We start from the raw sequence: 22,110 nt of genomic DNA, 5'->3' as shown, positions 1-22,110 counted from the left end.
TATAGTAGTGAATGGCAGTTACGGAGCGCAGCAAAGCATGCGAGCTACGCTGCTTCTGTAACTACCATTCAGTTCTATGGGATTTACGGAAACAGAGTAGCTCAGCGAGCTACGCTGTTTCCTAATTCATGATCGGAATTCACCTGCTTCTGCCGCAACACAGAGCGGCAGAACGAGGTTTAGGGGGCCTCATTCTGGAGATTGGTGCAGGTCCCAGAGGTGGGATCTATCTCACATTTATGACATATCCTATGGATATCAAGAGAAAAAGGATTTTTGAAGCAGCACTGATCCCGAGTATGGTGCGGTGCACGCTGTCAAGCCAGTAAAACCCACTCCGGCACGATGTAGATTTCAAAAAAGTAATAGGACAACAGCACACGTCTTCAAATCATCAAAGTGGTTTTATTGTCAAGACATCCACAAACGACAGGCAACGTTTCGACCCATAGTGAGTGAGGGGTCTTTGTCAAGCCTAACATCATGTCTAAAAACATCGTTATAAATAGGTGAATACAAGTAGTCACATGGTCCGTTTCAAGCAGTGAAAATCGTGAACCCGGTCTCCCAGGTGAAGCATACATTAGTCTTAATGATGTTCTTCAATTAGTTATATAATCCTCAAAAAGTGTAAAAATGCAACATACAATACATCTTCAATACATCATCAACATCAATATGTCAGTCACTGTTGTTACAATGAAAAAACAAAGGAGAGAAGTTCACCACACTCCAGGTTCCAGTTACGATCCTAAAGCGCTACTGTGCATGCTCCGCAGTCAGTCGTTTCTGCTGCATAAATCGAAACCAGCATTTGATTAAAAAGAATCACAATCGGACATATGTAAATATAGTAATATTCTCAATCATGGTGAGAATCCATCGAAACGTAGCTATATATCTAAGTAACTTGAGCCAAACTCAATTCGTGCTATTTAGCTCGTTGTTAAGGACGCCTTCACTAGGTGACCATAAGTCACGTGTGGCTAGGTCTCCGAAGAATCATCAAAACAGAAGGGAAAAAGGTCAGGTTATTTCTGCCCCTAGTTCATAATATAAATCACAAAGTGATAATATTGTCAAATAATCTATTGTGTTCAATCGCCTACATAAATTAGATCACTAAAGTGACCAGAAAAACTTTTTGGGGAATGCTCGTAATATCTATCCGACGAGATACATCAGACAATTATACCGCAAAGAAAACACAAGACTATAGAATAATGATCAATCATCATCTGTGACCTCCCTAATAAGGTCCCTATAAGCTCAAAAATCAATACACAAAAAACTCCCGATGGATGAAAACATGGGAGGAGCCAATATGGTCTTCATTCTGGTCGTATATCCGCTGGTGTGTGGTGAATGAGCCTCCATCAAGAATATTCTTAAGCTGTAAGAAATATTCGAAAAATGTTTAAAAAGACATTAAGAAAACAGGAAGATGAAAAATAGATGCAATCCAAGAAATCACCCATCATGTGTACATTGTTAATAAAAAAATGTTAAAAACAGCAATGGGATTTCAGAGTCCAGGTATTATCTTATATTCTAGATTCAAACCTTTGGGGTATAGGGAATCTAATTCAAAGATCCAATGTAATTCCTTCTTTTTCAATAGCTTGTCTATCCCCTCCCCTCCTAAGTATCGGTACACAATCTATTGCCCTAAATCTCAATTGATTTAATTGATGATTTTTCTCAATAAAATGCCTTGGTAATGGAAGTTCCATCATTTTCTTCCTGATTGTACTCTTATGCTTATTCATTCTCAATTTAATAGGCATAGTCGTCTCTCCTATGTAGATTAATGAACAGGGACATGTAATCATATACACAACGAAATCTGAATTGCACGTAAACCTATGTCCAATATTGAAAACCTTCCCAGTGTATGGGTGCTGAAATTTATTCCCTTTCAAAATGTTGTTGCAATTGCAACAATTTAAACACGGAAAATTTCAATTTTTGGGAGGGCAAAGTAGTGATTGTGTGTTTTTCTTTCTACTCCCCACGTCTGACTTAACCAATGTATCTCTGATATTTTTAGTCCTCCGATATGACATTATAGGTGGTGTTCTCAACGTGTCAATGTGGCCCCTACGTATGCGAACATCTTCATGTCCACCTTTGAGGAGCAGCATGTTTACACTTCCACATATATGGGTCACATCCGCTGCTGGTGGAGATTTATTGATGACATTTTTGTCATATGGGAGGGAGATAGGTTGTGTCTAGATCAATTTTTGTTGGAACTTAACACTCATATTCCAGCTCTTCAATTTACCATGGTTTGTTCTGACCGAGAGTTAAAATTTTTGGACACATTGGTACAGTGGAAAGATGGAATATTCACTACGGATTTATTTGTGAAACCCACAGACAGAAATAATCTCCTCCTATATAGCAGTAACCATCCTAGACACATGATTGAGTCTTTACCATGGAGTCAACTGCTAAGAGTTGAACAAATTAGGTTGACCCAGATGTGCAACAAATTTAAGAGGAGAGGTTATCCTAGGAATTTGGTGCAGAAACATAAGGATAGACTAGACAATAGTTTGGAGTCCAAAATCAAAAGTACACAAGCTGAACGTATACCGTTTATCTCAACCTTTGGCAATTTGAGTGGTCGTATAGGCAATATTCTGCGCAAGAATTGGCCGATAGTGTCGAAGGGGCATAATGAGATTGACACGTTGAGAACACCACCTATAATGTCATATCGGAGGACTAAAAATATCAGAGATACATTGGTTAAGTCAAACGTGGGAAGTAGAAAGAAAAACACACAATCACTACTTTGCCCCCCCAAAAATGGAAATTTTCCGTGTTTAAATTGTTGCAATTGCAACAACATTTTGAAAGGGAATAAATTTCAGCACCCATACACTGGGAAGGTTTTCAATATTGGACATAGGTTTACGTGCAATTCAGATTTTGTTGTGTATATGATTACATGTCCCTGTTCATTAATCTACATAGGAGAGACGACTATGCCTATTAAATTGAGAATTAATAAGCATAAGTGTAACGGCAGGGGGTAGGGAGACGGACAAGTGAGCCCTAATCTACCCGCCACTCTGTCCCTGCCTACTTGCAACGACCCGCCCTAGGCGACGGGGTACAACTGGGCGGCGGTCCCTGCGCTCAGTAAGTGCACGACAAACACGACAAACATACAAGGAACACAAGCAAGGAAAAGGGGCCGTTGCCCACGGCAACACCGTGAGCAACCAGAGTGGTGAACGAGCCGAGTCAAGCCAGGAGTGTGCGAGGTACAAAACGAAAAGCAGAAGAGTAGTCGGTAAGCCAGGGTCGGTATGGAGCAGGATCAAAAATAGCAGGAGCTGTAGCTGGGCCAGGAACCACAAGGAAGGAAACCAAAGCAATAACAAGCACCGAGGGACAGGAAGTGCAGGCTTAAATAGACCGAGGGCGGGAGCTAGCTGAGTCTGGCCAGGTTACGATAGGCTCTCCCACTCCTAAGCCTGCCAGCCTGAATGGTGGAAGCAGGAGTCAGTCTCAGGGATGTATTCTCAGGTGCTGACTGATTAGTTCTGGGAGTTAACTCCGCAGTGCCTGGCAGATCCTTTACAGTACCCCCCCTTTTATGAGGGGCCACCGGACCCTTTCTAAGTGGACCTGGCTTACTGGGGAAACGCAGGTGGAACCTCCTGACCAATACCCCAGCGTGAACATCCCGGGCGGGTACCCAAGTCCTCTCCTCGGGCCCGTATCCTCTCCAATGGACCAGGTACTGGAGGGAGCCTTGGACCATCTTGCTGTCCACAATCCTGGCCACCTCGAATTCCACCCCCTCCGGGGTGAGGATGGGAACAGGAGGTCTCCTCGAGGGAGCCAAGGACGGGGAGCAGCGTTTGAGGAGGGAGGCATGAAACACGTCGTGTATCCGAAAAGACGGGGGTAACTCCAGCCGGAAGGAGACAGGATTGAGGACCTCAATGACCTTATACGGCCCAATAAACCGGGGAGCAAACTTCTTGGACGGAACCTTGAGACGCAAGTTCCTAGACGACAACCACACCAGATCCCCGACCATAAACAGGGGGTTAGCAGAACGTTTTTTATCAGCCTGAGTTTTTTGTACGCTCTGGGACACCTCTAGGTTTTTCTGAACCTGGGCCCAGACTGTGCACAGTTCCCGATGAACGACCTCTACCTCAGGATTGTTGGAACTACCAGGTGAAACGGAGGAGAACCGTGGATTAAACCCAAAATTACAAAAAAAAGGAGAGACCCCAGACGAGTTACTGACCCGGTTATTAAGGGAAAATTCGGCGAGGGGAATGAAAGAGACCCAATCAAATTGACAGTCAGAGACAAAACACCTTAAGTATTGTTCTAGAGACTGATTAGTCCTCTCCGTTTGGCCATTGGTTTCAGGATGGAAGGCAGAGGAGAAGGACAGATCAATCCCCAACTTCATACAGAAGGCTCTCCAAAACAATGAAACAAATTGTACCCCTCTGTCCGAAACAATATTGACAGGGACCCCATGGAGACGCAGGATGTGTTTGACAAACAAGGTAGCCAACGTTTTGGCGTTGGGTAGTTTCTTGAGGGGCACAAAGTGGCACATCTTACTGAAGCGGTCCACCACCACCCACACCACCGACTTGCCTTGGGATGGAGGCAAATCGGTGATAAAATCCATGGAGATATGTGTCCAAGGTCTCTGGGGAATGGGCAACGAACGCAGTAAGCCCGCTGGTCGGGACCTGGGAGTCTTGGACCTAGCACAAACCTCACAAGCGGCGACGTAGGCCTTAACGTCTTTAGGCAACCCAGGCCACCAATAATTTCTGGTAATGAGGTGTTTGGTACCCAGGATGCCTGGATGGCCAGATAGTGCGGAGTCATGATTTTCCCTAAGTACCCTTAGCCGGAATTGCAGGGGAACAAACAGCTTGTTCTCAGGAAGGTTCCCGGGAGCTGCACCTTGATCAGCAGCAATTTCAGAGACTAAATCAGAATCGATCGAGGAAATGATTATACCTGGAGGCAAAATACAAGCAGGATCTTCCTCCGAAGGAGGGCTGGCCATGAAGCTACGCGACAGTGCATCAGCCTTAATATTTTTAGACCCAGCCCTATAGGTAACCAAAAAATTGAATCTGGTAAAAAATAACGCCCATCGAGCTTGTCTCGGGTTTAGCCTCCGGGCAGATTCTAGGAACACCAGATTCTTGTGGTCGGTAAGGACCGTTACCTGGTGCCTAGCCCCCTCCAGGAAGTGGCGCCACTCTTCAAATGCCCATTTAATGGCTAAGAGTTCGCGGTTGCCAATATCATAGTTACTTTCAGTTGGCGAAAACTTCCTGGAGAAGTAGGCACAGGGGCGGAGATGGGTGAGGGACCTGGTACCCTGGGACAAGACAGCCCCCACTCCCACCTCAGATGCGTCAACTTCCACGATAAATGGCTCCATTTGGTTGGGCTGAACCAGCACCGGGGCCGAGACAAAGCACTTCTTAAGGACCTCAAAAGCCTGGACAGCCTCAGGAGGCCAGTGGAGGAGATCAGCACCTTTGCGAGTGAGGTCCGTAAGGGGCTTAGCGATGACCGAGAAGTTAGCAATAAATCTCCTGTAATAATTAGCAAACCCCAAAAAACACTGTAACGCCTTCAGGGAGGCAGGTTGGACCCATTCCGCCACAGCCTGAACCTTGGCGGGGTCCATGCGGAATTCATGAGGAGTGAGGATTTGACCCAAAAATGGAATCTCCTGTACCCCAAACACACATTTTTCGGTTTTGGCAAACAGTTTATTTTCCCGAAGGACCTGGAGCACCTTCCTGACATGCTCCACGTGGGAGGACCAGTCCTTGGAAAACACCAGTATGTCATCAAGGTACACTACCAGAAAAATCCCCAGGTAATTTCTCAAAATCTCATTTATGAAATTCTGGAAGACCGCAGGGGCATTACACAACCCAAAGGGCATGACGAGGTATTCGAAATGGCCTTCGGGCGTGTTAAACGCAGTCTTCCACTCATCCCCCTCTTTGATGCGAATAAGGTTATACGCCCCCCGTAGATCCAATTTAGAAAACCATTGGGCCCCCTGAACCTGATTAAAGAGATCAGGAATCAAAGGAAGGGGATACTGGTTCCTTACCGTGACCTTATTCAGGCTACGGTAGTCAATGCATGGCCTAAGACCACCATCCTTCTTCCCCACGAAGAAGAAGCCAGCACCTACCGGAGAAGAAGAGGGACGAATGTAACCCTTGGCCAGGGATTCCTGGATATACACTCTCATAGCTTCACGTTCGGGACAAGAAAGATTAAATATCCTACCCTTAGGAAGCTTAGCTCCTGGTACCAATTCGATAGCGCAATCGTATTCTCTATGAGGAGGTAACACTTCGGAGGCCTCCCTAGAGAAAACATCAGCGAAGTCCTGAACAAACTCGGGTAGCGTATTCGCCTCCTTAGGGGGAGAAATAGAATTAACAGAAAAACATGACGTACAACATTCATTACCCCATTTGGTTAGCTCCCCAGTATTCCAGTCAAACGTAGGATTATGCAACTGCAACCAGGGAAGACCTAGCACCAAATCGTACGATAATCCCTGCATCAACAGTACAGAGCATTGCTCCAAATGCATGGAGCCAACAAGGAGTTCAAAAACAGGGGTATGCTGTGTAAAATAACCATTAGCAAGAGGAGTGGCGTCGATACCCACTACCGGGACAGGTTTAGGCAAATCAATAAGAGGCATAGCAAGGGACATAGCAAATTCCACAGACATGATATTAGTAGAGGACCCTGAATCCACGAAAGCACTGCCGGTAGCAGACCTACCACCAAAAGAGACCTGAAAGGGAAGCAAGATCTTAGTACGTTTCATATTTACGGGAAATACCTGTGCGCCCAAGTGACCTCCCCGATGATCACTTAGACGCGGAAGTTCTCTGGCTGCAACCTTACGCTTAGGACAGTTGTTCACTTGATGCTTGTCGTCCCCACAGTAGAAGCAGAGACCATTCTTCCTGCGGAATTCTCTACGTTGTTGGGGGGACACGGAGGCCCCGAGTTGCATAGGTATCTCTGAATCTTTCGGGGAGGAACGAAGCAACGGAGCTTCGGGAGGCATCATGGGGGAGTCGGAGGAGAAAACACATAAACGTTCGCGTTGTCGTTCCCTGAGACGTCGGTCAAGTCGTATCGCTAAAGCCATAACCTGGTCTAGGGAGTCAGAAGAGGGATAGCTAACTAGCAGGTCTTTCAGGGCATTCGACAGACCCAACCTAAACTGGCACCTTAAGGCAGGGTCATTCCACCGAGAAGCTACGCACCACTTCCGAAAGTCAGAGCAATACTCCTCAACAGGTCTCTTACCCTGACTTAAGGTCACCAGCTGACTCTCGGCAAAGGCAGTCCTGTCAGTCTCGTCATAAATAAGTCCGAGAGCAGAAAAGAAACAATCAACGGAGGAAAGTTCAGGGGCGTCAGGAGCCAAGGAGAAGGCCCACTCTTGGGGCCCTTCCTGGAGCCGGGACATAATTATACCCACCCGCTGGCTCTCAGAACCTGAGGAATGAGGCTTTAAACGAAAGTAAAGCCTACAACTCTCCCGAAAGGAGAGAAAAGTCCTCCGGTCCCCTGAGAACCGGTCGGGCAACTTGAGGTGGGGTTCAAGAGGTGCGGTGCGGGGAACTACCAGGGTAGCATCAGGCTGGTTGACCCTCTGAGCCAGGGCCTGGACCTGTAGGGAGAGACCCTGCATTTGCTGAGCCAGGGTCTCACGGGGATCCATAGTGGTGTCAGGGACCGGGGTAGACTAGGTATGGGCTTGTTATTATGTAACGGCAGGGGGTAGGGAGACGGACAAGTGAGCCCTAATCTACCCGCCACTCTGTCCCTGCCTACTTGCAACGACCCGCCCTAGGCGACGGGGTACAACTGGGCGGCGGTCCCTGCGCTCAGTAAGTGCACGACAAACACGACAAACATACAAGGAACACAAGCAAGGAAAAGGGGCCGTTGCCCACGGCAACACCGTGAGCAACCAGAGTGGTGAACGAGCCGAGTCAAGCCAGGAGTGTGCGAGGTACAAAACGAAAAGCAGAAGAGTAGTCGGTAAGCCAGGGTCGGTATGGAGCAGGATCAAAAATAGCAGGAGCTGTAGCTGGGCCAGGAACCACAAGGAAGGAAACCAAAGCAATAACAAGCACCGAGGGACAGGAAGTGCAGGCTTAAATAGACCGAGGGCGGGAGCTAGCTGAGTCTGGCCAGGTTACGATAGGCTCTCCCACTCCTAAGCCTGCCAGCCTGAATGGTGGAAGCAGGAGTCAGTCTCAGGGATGTATTCTCAGGTGCTGACTGATTAGTTCTGGGAGTTAACTCCGCAGTGCCTGGCAGATCCTTTACAATAAGAGTACAATCAGGAAGAAAATGATGGAACTTCCATTATCAAGGCATTTTATTGAGAAAAATCATCAATTAAATCAATTGAGATTTATGGCAATAGATTGTGTACCGATACTTAGGATAGGAGGGGATAGACAGAAGCTATTGAAAAAGAAGGAATTACGTTGGATTTTTGAATTAGATTCCCTATACCCCAAAGGTTTGAATCTAGAATATAAGATAATACCTGGACTCTGAAATCCCATTGCTGTTTTTAACATTTTTTTATTAACAATGTGCACATGATGGGCGATTTCTTGGATTGCATCTATTTTTCATCTTCCTGTTTTCTTAATGTTTTTTTAAACATTTTTCGAATATTTTTACAGCTTAAGAATATTCTTGATGGAGGCTCATTCACCACACACCAGCGGATATACGACCAGAATGAAGGCCATATTGGCTCCTCCCATGTTTTCATCCATCGGGAGTTTTTTGGGCATTGATTTTTGAGCTTATAAGGACCTTATTAGGGAGGTCACAGATGATGATTGATCATTATTCTATAGTCTTGTGTTTTCTTTGCGGTATAATTGTCTGATGTATCTCGTCGGATAGATATTACGAGCATTCCCCAAAAAGTTTTTCTGGTCACTTTAGTGATCTAATTTATGTAGGCGATTGAACACAATAGATTATTTGACAATATTATCACTTTGTGATTTATATTATGAACTAGGGGCAGAAATAACCTGACCTTTTTCCCTTCTGTTTTGATGATTCTTCGGAGACCTAGCCACACGTGACTTATGGTCACGAGCTAAATAGCACAAATTGAGTTTGGCTCAAATTACTTAGATATATAGCTACGTTTCGATGGATTCTCACCATGATTGAGAATATTACTATATTTACATATATCCGATTGTGATTCTTTTTAATCAAATGCTGGTTTCGATTTATGCAGCAGAAACGACTGACTGCGGAGCATGCGCAGTAGCGCTTTAGGATCGTAACTGGAACCTGGAGTGTGGTGAACTTCCCTCCTTTGTTTTTTCATTGTAACAACAGTGACTGACATATTGATGTTGATGATGTATTGAAGATGTATTGTATGTTGCATTTTTACACTTTTTGAGGATTATATAACTAATTGAAGAACATCATTAAGACTAATGTATGCTTCACCTGGGAGACCGGGTTCACGATTTTCACTGGTTGAAACGGACCATGTGACTACTTGTATTCACCTATTTATAATGATGTTTTTAGACATGATGTTAGGCTTGACAAAGACCCCTCACTCACTATGGGTCGAAACGTTGCCTGTCGTTTGTGGATGTCTTGACAATAAAACCACTTTGATGATTTGAAGACGTGTGCTGTTGTCCTATTACTTCTTTGATATCCTATGGATATGTCATAAATGTCCCTCATAGGAAAACCCCTTTAAAGAGAACCTTTCATACATGTGCAGCTGAGTGCAGCATGTAATAGGCATTGCTTCACATACCCTGTCTCACTTGAAATAATTTTTCTAATTTCCTCTGTTATTTACATATAGGTGCCGTTATATTTGGTGCCTAATATGTAAATAACCCGCTGAACTGTCAATGGGGCGTGTAAATGGCAAGGGGGCGTGTTACTATCGCTGTGACACTGTCCAATCAGCTACGGACAGTGTCACAGCTGCTTGTGCTGTGTGATATCTCTCACGAGATCATACAGTCTTTCCTTCACTGTCTGACGAGTGCTGAAAAGTGAGAGCGTGCGCGCACACCAGCACGCATGAGCACACAGCTCCGACGCCGCTGCCGATGATACTCCAACCACCATGGAACATTCTTCTTCTCCTCTTCTGTTCCGTGGCGGCGGTGGAGCAGTGCGTGCACCCTCTTGCCAATTACACGCCCCATTTACAGTACAGGGGGTTATTTACATATCGGGCGCCAAATATAATGGCACCGATATCTAAATAACGGAGGAAGTTAGAAAAATAATTTCAAGTGAGACAGAGTTTTTGAAGCACTACCTATTACATGCTGCACTCAGCTGCACATGTATAGGCAGGTGAAAGGTTCTCTTTAACCCCTTCCTGACATTTGTCGTAAGTATACGTCATGGAAAGCCAGTGCTTCCCGCAAAATGTCGTATACTTACGACAAATGTTTGGCACCGGCTCAGAATGTATCTGTATCTGACAGCTGACATCCGGCTGTATTGGCGGGGACCGAAATTAGCTTCGATAGCCGCCATTAACCCCTTAAGTGCAGCGCTCAAACGCGAGTGCTGCACTTAAGGTGTTTGCAGCTCATCGGAACCCCAGCAATGAAATTGCCGGGTTTCCGGTGGCTGCAATGGCAATCGGAGGCCTAATACTGGCCTCCCGGTCTGTCTAGCACGGAAGCCAGTCAAGATCCGCCCGGCGGCGGAGCCTGATCAGCTTCCGTAGCTGCCGGCAAGATGGCGCCGGGTCAGGAGCTTATCCGGCGTCATCAGCGGTGGAAGTCAGCTGTATGTTACAGCTGACATCCACCTGTAGCGGCAGGAACCGGAGCTAGCTCCGATCTCTGCCATTAACTCATTCGATGCAGCAATCGAAAGCGGTTACTAGCAGATCGCCAGCCCTGACAGGCAATCAGGACTGGCGACTGCTGCTATGGCAACAGGAGACACAATGGTCTCCTGCTCTGCCATTACGGAAGCCGATTTAGGCCCCGCCAGGAGGCGAAGCCTAATCGGCTTGCTGTCAGCGAATGACTGACAGATCTAATACATTGCACTACATAGGTAGTGCAATGTATTATAAAAAAAATAATTTGACAGCTGGACCTTCAAGTCCCCTAGTGGGACATGAGAAAAAGTGTAAAAAGAAGTGAAAAAAATAAAAGTTTGAAAACAATAAAAGTTTGAAGTAATAAAATAAAACACAATCCCCCTTTTACTCTTGTCAAGTCCTTTATTATTGAAAAATAATAATAAACCATACGTATTTGGTATCGCCGTGACCGTAACGACCTGAGGTATCAAAATATTATATTATTTATTGCACGCGGTGAACAGCGTAAAAAAAAACTTAAAAAACTTTACCAGAGTTTCTCTTTTTTTGGTCACTTTGCCCTACAAATATTGGAATAAAAAGTGATCAAAAAGTCGCATGTATCCAAAAAAGCTACCTATAAAAACTATAGCTCGTCCCGCCAAAAAACAAGCCCTCATACAGCTCAGTCGACAAAAAAATAAAAAAATTATGGTTCTCACATCTTGGCGACAGAAAAAATACATTCTTTTTACAAAAGTAATTTTATTGTGCAAAAAGTTGTAAAACATAAAAAAAGTGCTATAAATTAGGTATCGCCGGAATTGTACTGGCCCGCAGAATAAAGTTAAAATGTAATTTATAACGCATGGTGAACGCTGTATAAAAAAAACTAAAAAAGCTGTGCCAGAATTGCGTTTTTTTGTTTACCTGGCATCCCAAAAAATAGGATAAAAAGGTGATCAAAAAGTTGCATGTACCCCAAAATGGTACCAATAACTACAGCTCGTCCCACGACAAACCAGCCCTCATACCACTACGTCTATGAAAAAATAAAATTAGTTAAGGCTCCAATAAGTCAGGATATAAAAAAATATGCAGTTGTGCAGGTGCGAGGGGAACGTTTCTTCTGTTTCAAGAGGCGATTTATCAAGGACCTAAAATTAGGGAACCAGGAAGGGTAGGGCCCAAACATATCTGCTGGAAGTGAGGGTGCCCGTATTATACCAGAACAACACTTCCCAGCAAAATTCCCCAAACTGCAAAGGTGCGGAGTGTGGACCAAAAGGGGCATAAGAAAGGACGCCATATATCAGTGCGACACTGGCCTGTGCAGAAAGGATTGCTTCACAGCGTAACACACATCTATGGATCATTTTATAATTTTTTTACCCCATTATTATACCACCTGACTATGCCCCTTATATACTCTGCCCAGCTTACATGTACCCCCACATTATAAACGGAAACACCAGCAATACTCAAACAAATCTACTACCAAGCAAAATCTGCTCTCCAAAAGCCAAATGGCGCTCCCTCCGCTCTGAACCCTACAGCGTGCCCAAACAGCAGTTTCCTTCCACATATATGGCATCGTCATACCCGGGAGAACCCTTTTAACAATTTTTGGGGTGTGTGTCTCCAGCGTCATAAGCTGGGCATGACATATTTGCCACTGAATGGTATATCTAGGGAAAAATATAAATTTTAAATTTGCACCATCCGCAGTGAAATCATTTATGGAAAAGACCTGTGGGGTGAAAATGCTCACTACACCCCTTAATAAATGCCTTGAGGGGTGCAGTTTCCATAATGGGGTCACTTCCCAGGGGTTTCTTTTTATTATTTCACATCTGAGCCTCTGCAGTTGTGAACCAACACTTTCTAAATCGCTAAATTAGGCCTCAATTTGACATGGTACGCTTTCACCCCTGAGCCTGGTCGAATGTCCAGGCAAAAGATTAGTGCCCCATGTAGGGTGATTCTAAAACCAGGAAACCCAGTGTAATAATTAGAGAGCTGTCTTGTTATGGTGCCATAAGCTGGGCACCACATATTGGCATATCTATGGAAAAAAATCCCATTTTCACTCTGCAACATCGAGTGCATACTAATTTCTACAAAACACCTGCAGGGTTAAAATGCTTACTACACCCCTAGGTAAATCCATTGAGGGGTGTAGTTTCCAAAATTGGGTCACTTCAGGGGGGTTTCCACTGTTTTAGGCCCACAGGCACCCAGAAACCAATCCAGCAACATCTGCACTCCAAATGGCGGTCCTTCCCTTCTGAGCCCTGCCGTTTGCCCAAACAGCAGTTTATGACCACATATGGGGTATTGCTGTACTCGGGAGAAATTGCTTTACAAATGTTGGGTTCTTTTTAACCTTTATTTGTTGAGAAAATGAAAAAATTTGCGCTAAAGCTACGTCTTATTGAAGAAAAAGTATTGTTTTTATTTTCACTGCCCAATTCTAATAAATTCTATGAAACATCTGTGGGGTCAAAATGCTTACTACACCCCTAGATGAATTCCTCAAGAGGTGTAGTTTTCTAAATGGAGTCAGTTTTTGGGCGTTTTTATTGTTTTGTCCCCTCAGGGGCTTTGCAAATGTGACCTGGACTCCGCAAACCATTCCTGCTAAATGTGATCTCCAAAAGCCAAATAGCGCTCTTTCCCTTCTAAGCCCAGCCATTTATTACCACATGTGGGGTATTATTTTACTCGGGAGAAATTGCTTTACAAATTTTATGTGCTTTTTCTCCTTCAGTCCTTGTGGAAATGAGAAAAAATTTGATAAACCTACATTTTCTTTGAAAAAATTTTGATTGTCATTTTCAGGGCCTACTTCCAATAATTTATGCAAAAAACCTGTGGGGTCAAAACGCTCACTAAACCCCTAGATAATTTCCTCAATGGGTGTAGTTTCCAAAATGGGGTCACTTGTGGGGGGTTTCTACTGTTTTGTCCCCTCAGGGGCTTTGTAAATGTGACATGGCCTCCGCAAACCATTCCTGCTAAATTTGAGCTCCAAAAGCCAAATGGCGCTCTTTCCCTTCTAAGCCCTGCCCTGTGTCCAAACAGCCGTTTATTACCACATGTGGGGTATTGTTTTACTCGGGAGAAATTGCTTTACAGATTTAGCTGTGCTTTTTCTCCTTTAGTCCTTGTGGAAATGAGAAAAAAAATCGCTAAACCTACATTTTCTTTGAAAAAATTTAGATTTTCATTTTCACGGCCTACTTCCAATAATTTCTGTAAAAAACCTGTGGGGTCAAAATGCTCACATATGGGGGATGTTAATTAGCAACAATTTTGTGTGGTATAACTGCCTGTCTTACAAGCAGATACATTTAAATTGAGAAAATTTTTTTCAATTTTTCGCTAATTTTTGGTGTTTTTCACAATTAAATACTGAACATATCGAGCAAATTGTGCCAGTAACTTAAAGTGAAATGTGTCACAAGAAAACAATCTCCGAATCGCTTGGATAGGTGAAAGCATTCCGACGTTATTACCACATAAAGTGACACGTCAGATTTGAAAAATGAGGATCTGTCAGGAAGGTCAAAAGTGGCTAAAGAGGGAAGGGGGTTAAGGAATGAGACATTTTTTCATTTTTCACTCCAGCCTTCCAAGAGCCATAACTTTTTTTATTTTTCAGTCAAGAGAGTGGTTTGAGGACTTATTTTTTGTAGGAGTTGCAGTTTCTGATGGCACCATTTAAAATACCATATAATGTACTGGGAAACTGAAAAAAAAATTTGCGAGCTGAAATTGGAAAACTGCGATTCCCACATTGTTTTTTGATTTTCATTTTTACGGCTTTCACCGTGTGGTAAAATTGACAACTTAATTTTATTCTGTGGCTCAATACGAGTTTTTTTTTAAATATTTTAACACTTTAAAAAAAACTTTGGTAAAAAAAATAATTGTTTTGTTTCACCACATTCTGGGAGCCATAACTGGATTGAGGTTTTTTGTTTTTTTTTCGATATATTCACCATGCAAGTTAAATAATGTTTTTTTTATAATAGTTCGGACTTGTACGGACGTAGCGACACCAATTTTGTTTATTTTCACATTACTTTAGGAGAAAAATGGGAAAAGCTATTTTTTTTCTACTACAAATAACTTTTTGAAAAATGTTTAGACATATTTTTATAGCCCCTCCCCCCTAGGGACTTGAACAAACGATCGTTAGATTGCTTGTACAATACACTGCAATAATAATGTATTGCATTGTATTGTCATTTTTATAGGCCTCTGATAAGCTGTGCCGGAGGCACGGCTTAACAGAGGCAGAAAGAAGGCAGTCCTGGGGGCCTTTATTAGGCCCCTGTGCTGCCATGACAAACATTGGCACCCCCCGATCGCATTGTGGGGGCGCCGATGAGTTGTTATATGAGGTCGCCCCCCTCATTTCAATGCCTCAGATGCTGTGGTCGCGATTGACCACTGCATTTGAAGGGTTAAATGGCCAGGAACAGCACGATTGCTGTTCCTGGCCGTTAGTCCTGGGTATCAGCTGTAAAACACAGCTGACACCCGCTGAGTATAGAGCGGGCTTAGCCCGTGAGCGTGCTCAATACTTTCCTATGACACTTATCACGTACATGTGGGTGATAATGTGTCAAGGTGTTAAAGTCGGCCTGGCGATCAATCTAACCGAAAGGGTCTAGCTTCAGGAGCGATTATTTGATATGGCCGGGGGAAGCTGCAAATGATCATACACATTGTACTGCGGTGGCCATACCTCCCAAACGTCCCGGATTCAGTGGGACAGTCCCGGATTCCGGGTGGTTGTCTCGCTGTCAACCGTATCTGCATCCTTAGTACGCAGATACAGTTGAACCCAATGCTGAACCATAAGCTCCCTGCTTCAGAATTAGTTCAGAGCACTGTGCTCAGGGAAGCCCTTGACGTCACTGTTAACTTCATCCCTGACCAATCCCAGCACACCCGGAAAATCTACCCACTTCCACTTTGCCTGAGCAATGTTGTGTCTTCCCAGTGTTTTTGTCATGTAAACGTTTCCTTAGCTGTATCCAGTATCTGTGTCCGGTGCCTGTGCCAAATCAAGTGTCCGAGACGACTTCTGTGTTCACCGAGATGACTTCTGTGTTCAAGTCCAGCATCTGTGCCAAGTCCAGTTGTTCAGCACAAGACAGCTTCCGATAGTCTGGCAAAAGCCAGCTTCCGATAGTACAGCACAAGCCAGTTTTCAATAGTCCGGCACCAGCGTGCTTCTGATCATCCAGCACAAGCCAGCAATCCAGGTACTCTTGCCCTAGTAACTGTTATTGACATTTTGTTTAACCAGCTGCTACTCCACTTCGGTGGAGCGGACTAGTGTGTTCACATACCCCATAGTTGTGACAGTTGTGACAGTTTGCTCATGGACCCCGCTGGTCAATCCAAGACACTGGTCCAAGCAATGCAAGCAGATATGCGAGATCTTCGAGCACGCCAGGATCAGCTTCTGCTAGCAGTCAATGCTATTGCCACATGCTTGGATCTTGCTTCAGTTGCTGCCTCACCGACTCTCCTGCTCGCCAGTACTCCACTCAGTTCTGGGTCTGGAATTTCATTGCCACTTCCACCTCATTATTTGGAGATGGAACAACCAGTGCAAGATCCACTTCCAGTTGCACGCACACCTCTTCCTCTCTGATCTTACCAAGGTTGCCTTTATTGTCTCCCACCTCTCTGGCAAAGCTCTGGCATGGGGGAACCCTATCTGGGAACGTGAGGGGTCGGAATCTTCCAACTTCCAGCTATTCCTGGAAAAAAATTTCAGTGTTTGAAGAACTGGGCCGAACATCTTCTGCAGCTGCTTTACTTCTGTCCTTGACTGCAACCCAGGCCATGTCGGCAAATGTCAAGGAGAAACTCAAGACGGGGTTTATCTTGACTACCATGGTTTAAACAAAATCACTGAGAAGAGCAAATACCCCTTGCCGCTAATCTCTGAGCTCATAACTTGCGGAGCTTATAACTTGATCCGTATCCGCAAGGGTGACGAATGGAAAACCGTATTTAACACCCGAGACGGTCACTACGAATATCTTGTGATGCCCTTTGGACTGTGTAATGCTCCAGCTGTGTTCTAGGAATTCGTAAACGTCATCTTCCAGGGATCTACTGTATGTCTGTGTGTTGGTATATCTGGACGACGTCTTGATTTACTCACCAGATCTGAGGACGCACCTGAAGCAAGTCCTGTCGTGGTTAAGGGGGAATAACCTCAACGCCAAGCTCAAAGTGCGTATTCGAAAAACAAAATCCTTGCTGTAACGTCCGTGGTCACTGACCACAAACTCCTTCCATCCAGTCGACGCCCTTCTCTCCAGAGATGTCTGCACATACGGCCGTCCTGTTCCACAGTGACCACCAGGGTGCGCTCGCGAGCTCAGTCCAGACTTAAGAAGCCTAAGCGCACACAAGTGGGAGACTGAGCTGATTGCTCCCAGAGCACCCTGGGCTATAAGAAGTTCCCAGGCCCATCCTCCCATGCCTGAGCGTTGTTGTCGTATCCTAAGTTTGTCTTGCAAATGGTCCCCTAGTGTTCCCTGTTCCTGTATCCTGATCTACTCCACGTCTGACGTCTACCTGCTGCCTAGTCCCAACCAAGCCTGCCTATCTACTGTCCGAGCTGCCACAGGTAACCCTATATGAACTATAAACTCTGACCTGCGCCCTGTTGGCCAGCTGCCATACCGCCAAGGCAGTACGGACCAGTGGGTCCACGAACCCTACGTGACACTTGCCCTTTCTAGGCAATATAATCTCAGATCTCAGATGGATCCAGAGAAAGTGAAGTCCGTCTTAGAGTGGCCACATTCTCAAGGTCTCCTTGCTATAAAGAGATTTCTTGGGTTCTCAAATTTCTACCGTCACTTAATCTCAAACGTCTAGTCTCTCACTGCTCCAATCTCAGCTCTCACCAAGAAGGGAGTGAACGCTAAGGTCTGAGGCATTGTCGGCATTCACCAACCTCAAGAGAGCCTTCACTTCAGCTTCTGTTCTTCACCATCCTGATGTGTCTCGGCAGTATTCATTGGAGGTTTACGCTTCTTCCATTTGTGCTGGAGCACTTCTTTTTCAAATAAACTCCAAGGGTAAGGCACTATCCTGTGGCTTCTTCTCTAAACTCTTCTCTCCTGAACTACTCCATTGGGGACCGTGAGTTACTTGCCGTCAAATTAGTTTTAGGAGATTGGAGGCACATGCTAGGAGGGACTGCTCATCCTATTATTATCTACACTGATTACAAGAATCTCAATTATTTAGTCTACACAATGACTGAACCCTCGTCAAGCCATATGGTCACTGTTCTTTGCCAGATACCGGTTTCTACTTCACTTCCGTCCTACTGATAAAAATATAAAGGCTGATGCCCTGTCTCAATCATTTGAAACAGATGACTTAGAGGAGGGCCCTCAACATATCATTGATCCTTCTGGGATTATTTCCGTTAACCCTCTGCAGATTAGAGAAATTCACCCTGGAAACATTTTTGTTAGTCCTGCTGACAGAAAAAAATAATCTGGGGTCATAATTCCAAGTTGGTTGTTGTGTCTGCGGTCGCTGACACATCCAATTTACCGGCAGCTGCTACCGCAGGACACTTTCTTCATGCCGGCATCTCCCTCTCCAGAGATGCCAGCACATGCTCCCCTCTATCTCCTGTAGGGTCAGCATGTGCACCTATGCAAAGTTCACCAGCCAATCCCTTTACACCCTGGCCTCTGCCCTTTCTCTCCTTGCCAGAGCATTGTTGTGTCTACCCATGTTCGTTAGCAAATGGTCCCTTAGTTGTATCCTGTTCCCAGTGTTCCCGTATCCTGTATCCCGTATCCAGTAATTGTGTTTGTTCCTGAGCGAAGTCTAGTGTTGGAGTCGACTTCATCCTCTGTGCCAAGTGTCATCTGTCATGCCAGATGTCATCTGCCACGCCAAGCATCATTTGTCACACCAAGTGTCATCTTCTAGGCCAAGTGGTTCAACAACAGCACACATCTCCAGGTTTTCAATCAAAAGGTAAATTTATTGTCAAAACATCCAGATAAGATGGGCAATGTTTCGGCCCATAATGAGTGGAGGGTCTTTCTCAAGCCTAACAAAATGTCTCTACACATCATCTTAAATAGGTAAGTGTACAGCATCATGTGATACATTTGAACCAATAGTAACAATAATACATCACATAGGTATTCACACAGGTGTATACTTAATTAAATAGACATCCAATCTATATAAAAATATCAAAAAGTGATCCATAATATACATATTATACAAAGACATCTGTTCATAAACCCTAAAAATTGTTAAAAATTGTTAAACCACTGAAGAAAATAGGAGAGTAGCTCACACACTACAACGTCCAGCAACATTTTCAGGATCCCACTGCGCATGTCTCCATTCCAGTAAAATTGTTAATCGTACCCATATAACAGATCTCACATCTAGCGATCATCATGTAAAGATCACCCTCTATTTACAAGGATCATTGACTGTTCCAATGCACAATGAAGATATAGTAGCTAGAAGATCCTATTTCATGAGATAGCTGGCTCATAACATACTACGGTAGAGGACGCCGTAACTAGGCAACCGAGAACACATGATCTTTGGCAACCAATAAGATAAGGAAAGGGGGATTGCATTGTTCTCGCAAACCTCTTAACTTTATGACAATACATACAGAGGTATACCCCAAATGCTATAGTTAGAATGAATCGCTTGCAACCCAAGCTTCAAACATCTAACTAGGACCCCCTCCTCAGTAGAATAGGCAATTATAGCAATAATCTATAGCCCACCATAAATCCTATTAGTCTGACATGGTCCCATATTTTATTAAATATACCTCAGCGTAAAATAGAGATCATAGTGCAAAACATAGAGGGAATAAAACGATCAATGTTTGTTTATTCATTTTATAACCACTTTTTCATCCTGGTGTTGGAATCATTGATGTGTGGGGAGCGGATCCCCATAATTTGTCCCAATTCTCCAGTATCTGCAAATATACAAGAAGAAGATTCTCAATAGGCACTAAAGTGAGCCTTACTATACGTATAAAAACAGACAATGAGGATTTAAAGGCCCGGTGTAACCTTATACTCTAAATTCAGTTCCTTAGGGTATAAAGGTGTCTAATTCGTAGATCCACCATAGCTTCTTCTTTTTAAGCATTCCCTGTCTAACACCTCCTCTTCTGAGTGTTGTAACAGAATCTATTACTCTGAATCTTAGTTATTAAGCTGATGGTTCTTCTCAGAAAAATGTTTAGGTAAAGGTAATTCTATAAATTTCCTCCTGATAGTACTCTTATGTTTATTAATTCCTAATTTGATTGGCATGGTGTTTTCCCCTATATATATATCAGTGAGCAAGGACATATTATCATATAAACGAAATGGTCAGAGTTACACGCATACCTTTGCCTAATATTATTTTTTTTTCCAGTGTATGGATTATGAAACTTATTCCCCCTCAGAATGTTATTGCAATTGCAACAACTCAAGCAGGGAAAGTTTCAATTTTTTGGAGGACAAAGAAAAGTCTGTTTACCTCTATTTTTGCTTCCTATATCTGACTTCACCAGTGCATCTTTGAAATTACTGGTTCTCCGATAGGACATAAAAGGTGGTGTATTTAATGCCACAATCTCTCTATGTCCTTTGGATACAATTGGCCAATTTCTACGTACGATATTAGTGATACGACCGCTCAGATTCCCATAGGTGGATATAAATGGTATCCGTTCCTCATGTTTACTCTCAACATTAGCTTGTGTTGGTTCCAATAAAAGTCTATCTCTAGGTCTCTGTATGAGGTGTCTAGGGTAACCCCTTTCTCCAAATTTCCTACATATCTGTGTAACTCTAACCTGTTTCTGCGTTGTGTCTGACACAATACGATCTACTCTCAGTAGTTGACTGCTACCCTGTGTCTTGGATGGTTACTGTTAAATAGAAGAAGGTTGTTTCTATCTGTCGGTTTAACAAATGAATCCATCGTGATTATTCAGTTTTTTAGCTGTACCAGAGTGTCCAGGAACTGCAGCTCATGGTCCGAATAGACTATCGTAAATTGTAATGCCGGGACATGACTATTAAGTTCAACAAGAAAGTTGTCCAAAGTGACACTGTCACTTTCCCAAATGGCGAAAACATCGACAATATATCTCCACCAGCAGCGGATGCGACCCATATGAATAGAGGAGTAGACATGCTCGTCGTGAAATGAGGACATGAAGATATTGGCATACGTGCCCATCCCTGTCCCCCTAAGCTGTAAAAATAATTGGTTACCAAAGAGGAAATAATTTCTTCTTAGTACCAACTCCAACAGCCTGAAGATAAACAGCCCATGCCCTGGGCCGCATCCCGTGCTGGCGAGACAATTTTGTACCGCTTTTAAGACTCTATCGTCTTCAATACTCATTTATAATGACACGACATCGAAAAATACAAGTAAAAGTGATCCAGTAGAATCAATACCCTTCAATCTGCTCAGGAAGTCAGTGGTATCCCTGATATAGGATGGTACTTTGACCGCATATTACCTCAAAACCTTATCCAAAAAGATGGAAATGTTATTGAAAATTGAGCCTCTCCCTAATATAATTGGTCTACCTGGGGCGGCAAATACATTTTTTGTGAATTTTAGGGAGTGTGTATAGTACAGTACACTCCATTTTTTTTATAGTACTGTAAACTCCTTTTTCTTTGCCCAAGTGTCATCTGTCACACCAAGTGTCATCTGTCACACCAAGTGTCATCTGCCATGCCAAGGAGTCTGCTACGCCATAGTGTCTGCTACACCACGTGTCTATCAGAACTTCTATACAGGTACTCTAGTTCTAAAGACTGTTATTGACTTTTGTTTGGCCAGCTGCTACTCCGTTATGGCAGAGCGGCCTAGTGGGTCCACATACCCCACAGATGTGACATTGGCTGGGCACTCTGGTGACCATAAGACTCGGGACTTTATTTCTCGTCACTACTGGTGGCCCACGCTGCCTAGAGATGTTGTGGACTATGTCTCTTCTGGTACCAACTGTATCCAAAACAAGATTACTCATTCCAAGCCTGCTGGTCTGTTCCAACCTCTGCCTGTTCGTGATGGTCGCTGGCAGCACATTGTCATGGATTTTATTATCGACATTCCTCCTTCTG

The 22,110-nt window shown here is 44.1% G+C and overlaps 1 long non-coding RNA gene across 1 annotated transcript in view; it reads right to left on the bottom strand.

Moving 5' to 3' along the window:
* Nucleotides 1-19,778: 19,778 nt before the first annotated feature.
* The window catches only part of LOC142759611 (uncharacterized), a 39,113-nt gene continuing 36,781 nt past the window's right edge, over nucleotides 19,779-22,110 (bottom strand). Inside the window, exon 3 of the long non-coding RNA XR_012883158.1 lies at nucleotides 19,779-19,946. This is a non-coding gene — a long non-coding RNA (uncharacterized LOC142759611). The remainder of the gene's footprint in view (nucleotides 19,947-22,110) is intronic.

The sequence above is a fragment of the Rhinoderma darwinii genome, chromosome 4 (assembly GCF_050947455.1).
Source record: "Rhinoderma darwinii isolate aRhiDar2 chromosome 4, aRhiDar2.hap1, whole genome shotgun sequence".
NCBI classification, from domain to species: Eukaryota; Metazoa; Chordata; class Amphibia; order Anura; family Rhinodermatidae; genus Rhinoderma; species Rhinoderma darwinii.
This window is presented reverse-complemented; position numbering and strand designations above follow the sequence as displayed.